Raw genomic sequence first — 5,967 nt, 5'->3', positions numbered from 1 at the left:
ATATGTAACATACGGTATTACAGAAAGGCAAAAAGCACTCACAACAGTTCACAGCGTTTACCCCGTTGCATTATACGTGCGTATTTGTTGCCACTCGTGTAGATTCTTTGAACAGAACAGCTCGTAGAAATACGGCGGCCCGTCTTATCCCGTATCCTGGTTTAGATCAAGTCAGAAACCGCTGACGGCGTTTGTATCTATAGGCAACCGAAAGTAGCTGGACGCCAATTCACTCTAGTCAACATATGGCAGACATAAACTGCGCGCTGAACATATTTTCAAGGCTATTTGAAATAACCGGCCTGTACGACCATTAGTCCTTAAAGTTTCGTTCTCAGTTCTTTGATTTCTTAGCTTTACGGCAACGGTTGCTGACATGGCCGAACAATGGAAATCGAAATTTCGATGTTTGTAGTTGTATCCGATTGACGTCTTATAAAATGTCTACCGTTCTGGATTTCTACGTGGTTCTAGTTTTGTCCGTGTTCTGGTGAGCTACGCTGTCGCGGTGACGCTGGTCATTCTCCTCTGTCCACCGTCGCCGCCGCCACAGTCGACGACTAGAGCAGTTGCATTGCCGCCGGCAGCTGCCAGCAGCGGCGGCCATTGCAGCTGTCGCTGTTGTGTGAGCTGTATATCGGTTGACAGCATCGCGCAGGGAAATGATGCCTGCTTCTCCTCTGCGGTGGGTCTAGCGCACAAAGGGCGAAAATATTCCACGTGCCCTGCTTTTTTTCACTATAATAATTACTATTTAAATATGATAAGAAATTAATTCGGTTCCACTTATGCTGGCAGCTGACAGTAGCCTGTCGTGCGGTGCCATTGGCGATGATTTATATCACGGTAAGGACCCCGCTCAAGCGTAAACAGTGAAGGACCCGTAGCGAGTGTGGTGGCGCTGTTGTTGATCCCGGTGCTCGTCTGGTGCAGAAGGAACCGATTCGACTAATTTACTGTGTGTATGTTGCCTACTGATAGAAGTGTGTAGATGGCCTATTACGTACCACCAGCAACATACGCGCTTGTTACTGACGCTTCTGAAGCTATATAAACAAAAGGAACGCGCGTTTTGTCGCTTGGTGGTGCCCACGCGCGGGGGTAAGCAGACAGAACAATAACAATCACAGTAACGGCGGCGGTGGCAGCGGTGGCAGCAGCAGCGACCACAATCAAAAATCGAATCGAAGTGAAAATGTTTATTTCGAGGCGCACAAGTAACGAACGGCAATTGACAGCCAGCAGACACGATCAGTGTGATGTAATGTCAGAGTATCTGTGTGCAATGCTGGAGTGATCGCCTGTGACGACGATGTCGATGCTCATAATCATAATAATAATAATAATAACAGCGGTGTCATTGGTGGTAATAAGCGGTGTTGAAATAGTCTTTTTTTTTTGTATTTTGATCGCGTGGAAGTGCGACAAATGGTATAATCGTGATAACAACTGCTGATACATCAAAGCTATATTAACATGTAAGGTCAACATTAATAGCAAAAGCCACAACAGCAGTTATATATAAAAAGAGAGAGCGAGCGAGAAAGCATTCGTGGTTTATGAGCGTGCAGATTGCGCAACTGTCAATGAGTTCTGCGAATATTGTTAGCGTCATGTTTTAGCGGATGTCTCGCTTTTGCTGCTGTTGTTATAATTAGATGCGTACAGCCTCACAGTCTTTGTCAGACGAATTATTGTTGCGGTTCGGACCTACGCTCGTCTCTGGGAACAGCTTGGGAAGGTGCGAGGAGAAGGGGATAGGGAAAACTGTAATATGCTAGGGCGCGAGCCATAATTACACTTGCAAAACGCGGTTGCTTACACTTCTCGAGTTTGACTTCATGTTGTTTCTTTTTTATCACGGTCAGCGATCGGCCTCCTGTCGTTCCTCCAAGGATGAATATGAATGGATAAATGAATGAATCGATTCGTTAGCAGGGCGATCTGGCAGCATTCGGTGTTGGTCGATAAGGAGGCGAACAGACTTCCTTTCGCATGCCAAAAGCTACTCTTTCGACGGGTTTTTTTTTATTTGAACTCTGACTTCTGCTGTTGCCGCTACTACTTGCCGTTCCTGTCTCGAACAGAATGTGTATGTGCATGTGTACGTCATCAAGGGCTCATTCTATTCAGTAGCAGCATATATCTTGTTTAAAGCCACCATGTACGTACGCTCAGAGACACATGATGTGCTTTATTATATGTACTAAACCTAGGGAAGATTTCCAACCTATTATGGTAACAGTTGTCCTTTGATTCAATCGCTAATGATATAGGAAATCATATTTATATATACGCATATCTACATATACGCATGAAATGCCGCACTCTGATGTCTCAAATTGATGATGAACAACACAACTCGCTTTCTACGAAGAACGAAACAAGACAATGTTCGAACGCTGCCTTAACTCATTACGAACAAGCAAGTTCCCAGCAAAAATTGAGCACTACCGCTAATTAAACAATAGCTACATATGTATAAACAATTAATTAAGTGAATTGTACATGATGAGCATTAGAATAACAGGAACATCAATATATTGATATATGTGCTAGACGAGCAACTAGGGAACACACCGACTGGAATAGTTTGCATCATCCGATCTATGTAGGGCTTCAGTTACTTGCAGTTGGGCTAGATAGACTACGAAGCGCTTGCGAAGTTTGCTGCTTGTGCTGTCGATTACTGAGCTACATACGAGTATTCGAAAGTTTCACTGAAGCCGTTTGCCTCAATACCTTCGCTAATACGTTTTTCGAGCTATGTTCAAGTTCTAGTCAGTACTACGTACGGAACATCATACCGAGACTACCGTTCGCCGAGACCACACACGTAACATCGAACAGATCATACTAATCATCAAATCCTTTGAATGGCATTAGTGACAAACGACATTGTCTACCTCGGTCCAACTCGAATAGTTGGCAACGAATAGAGCTGATTATTGTTATATTAGGATGCGGAATTAAGTTAGCATCCCGTTAGCCACGCTCGCAGGGAGCTTTCAATTTTTTACAACAAAAGTATGGGGATGTCATACACATTGTATCTACCTCTCGATGCTTCCACTATGTACCCCCACTGCCATTAACAGTACTCTGGTAAATGCATCCGTAGATGTTGGAAATTTTCAGCATTATTAAGCTCTCCTAAACTTATATGTGCTTGGCTGTGACTATACGGTGACAGACTGTTTCGGTGTTTTTTCATTGTATGAATCAGTCCCACAGTTAAATAGGCTTAAGGTAGGTGTGTAGGCTTTCTCTGTGATAGAACTTATTGTCGTGTATTCTACATCTGATACCTACTTAACCGACTATAGCAATGCTGTTGGTCGGCAAAACTTCCGTGTACGGACACAAAGTGCGTGCTGTTTTTTGACAACTGATATTTAGGACAAGCTAAGGGCATCTTGAACAGAATATCGGTTTGCAGGGCTAGCTTAATCAAGTTGCAAAACTAAGTAATGCTTTACTGTATTTTGTCCTGAAGGTTTATCTGGTGCAAAAAAAAAAGTCATCGCGTTTCGAGAAGGTTTCGATTAGGTTATCAAACCAGTATTGAATCATGTGGTTAGATATCAGACGCGTTTCATATCGCATGACCACTGACACCATGTCCAGTTTTCAGTGGATCAGGCGCAACAGAAGCGACCTGAAGGCCAATCTGTGACAAATAATAAATAGCAAGCCTAATCAACTTAGATTGTACTATAGCCTATCGTTACTGGAATGGATCGCCTTTTTATGAGGGCTATGATCCTTTCAATGCAACAATTCAGACGGGCCTATTTCAAGCTTGAATAATCTGTCGCTGTGTCTTTCGATCGATTGTCGATAAATTACAGCAAAGAAACAAACGTTAGACGAAAATAATAGTTATTATTTTAATGCCGTCGATTTTTTGCTCTGCTCCTACCCCTCCTGTATTGTATGGTTTGGGCCCTTCATTCTTATTACGACACGTTCCAATCGCTATTGTAGACGGGGCAAAAACAGACCAACACAAATAACGTTTATAAACAAACAACTTTCGAAGTTGATTGTCAAAATCGATTGCCATTGGCTGACCAATGTTATTTTAAAGCAGCGAATGAAATCAACAGGATTCTGAAACATCGCGAGCAGACGACGGCTGGACAGTCCAACGTAGGTTTTCTAAATAATTACTGTACAACACTGACTACATAAGTACATACGCTACAGACGGTGAGACACACGAATACAAACTGTTAGCCTGACGTTTATTATTGTTACTAATACTACTTGTACGTCCATATCGCACATAGGCCGTACTGGCTCGGACCATTTCAAATATGTGGTGATCTAAATTGGGCGAAAAGGCTACGTGCATTTATGCAGAATAACTATTATTATTATTATTATTATAACGCGTTTCCTGCAATTCATGACTACGGTCGCGTTCAGCATTAAAAGTTGGGCAAGTTAAGAAGTTGAATACATATCTTGCACCCTGTTACTATCTATGCAAAGTTAGCCTTATCAGACGGTCTGTTTCGGGTTGTGCTTGTTGTTATTATTGTGCGTCGTCAAGCTGGCCAAGACACGCGCAGCGTTTGGCGCGCACGCTGACGCTTTCGAACTTCGGAAATCCAGAATTCAAAAGACAGAAACTATGTGTATAAAAAAAAGGCAATTCAGATACTCGCAGTTCAACTTCGTCTATGGTCGAATCGCGCAAATAGAGTTGCTACAGACGAATCACCTCTCCTTTCCCGCGCCACCTTCTTCTGGGCCTCGCTAAAGGACCAGCTACAATTACAGCTGTTGCCTCCTCAGCATGTCTACACACTATTGACGAAGATTCAAATGCTGTATTGGACCAAAACGATATTTACCAATTGGATAATAGCGGGGGAGAAACCGTCTACTGGCATCTTCGAACTCCTTTCTGGGTATTTATTTTCTATTGTATCTCGTAATATCGCTCGAATAAACAGTTAAATGCAGACAAATATGTTCAATATGTGGCAGGTTTGATGACTGATGCTTTCCTGAATAGGCTAGGTGAATGAGGGGTTGCTCGACATAAGACTGCATTCAGCCGTTTACTGCCAAAAGTTCTATTCAGTGGTATATATATTGAGGTAAGTGGAAGTAAGTTAACCGAGTTTACCTCCTGCAGGTTTGTTGAAAGCAGGTCTCGTATAGTGAAGCAAGGGTGTCGCTGTGATTTGGGTTTTGGTCCCAATTAATACGTTTTAGGGATTATAAATTTTCGCAAGCGAGCCGACTTTGGTAGGCGGAGAAAATGTTGGACAAGTCAGCACGATGATGTTGGGGGAACCTTTAAAATGCCTGAGAATTATTGGATTTGCAATCTCTCTATAGTTGCTTCCACGATGCTTGTGAGTCGAAAAGATATTGCTGGACGTGCCATCAAACATTCTAATGAGTTATCGCTCGTTTGACGCGTTGGTAAGTGATTCTCATGTAAACTCGACAATTTGGACACTTAACATGCCCATTTAAGCCCAGAAGAGCTCCATTAATCAAACGAAAACGAATCTTTACGAACGTGAAAATGATCCTATACTTTCGGGCCTGAAAAAACATAAGCCACCTAATAATACCATTATATAGTACTGGTTATGATACTATCATGTTATTCTGCAACTTGTGTTTCTACAACGACAAGGATAATTGGCTTAACTACATCACGCTATTGTATGCTACTATAATGTTTTGAATTCATGCCTGGAAGTAAATCACATACATAGATGAGTAATCGATGGCAAACACGATATTCACGGAAATATGGTGGCCCTATGAATATCAACGATTTTCAACATGGCAACAGTGTATTGGTTCAAAGGTTAGTATCTGATCAAAAGATATTTTTTGCATTTCTTCTTACGCGGCGGTTTTTTTTAGCGAAGTCAGATTAATGCTTGTGAGTACGTTGCCTCCACTAATCAGCCAATAGCCAAATAGCAAACGGTC

This window comes from Varroa jacobsoni, unplaced genomic scaffold, assembly GCF_002532875.2.
Source record: "Varroa jacobsoni isolate VJ856 unplaced genomic scaffold, vjacob_1.0 scaffold_1004, whole genome shotgun sequence".
NCBI classification, from domain to species: domain Eukaryota; kingdom Metazoa; phylum Arthropoda; class Arachnida; order Mesostigmata; family Varroidae; genus Varroa; species Varroa jacobsoni.
Note: the sequence above shows the minus strand (reverse complement) of the source record.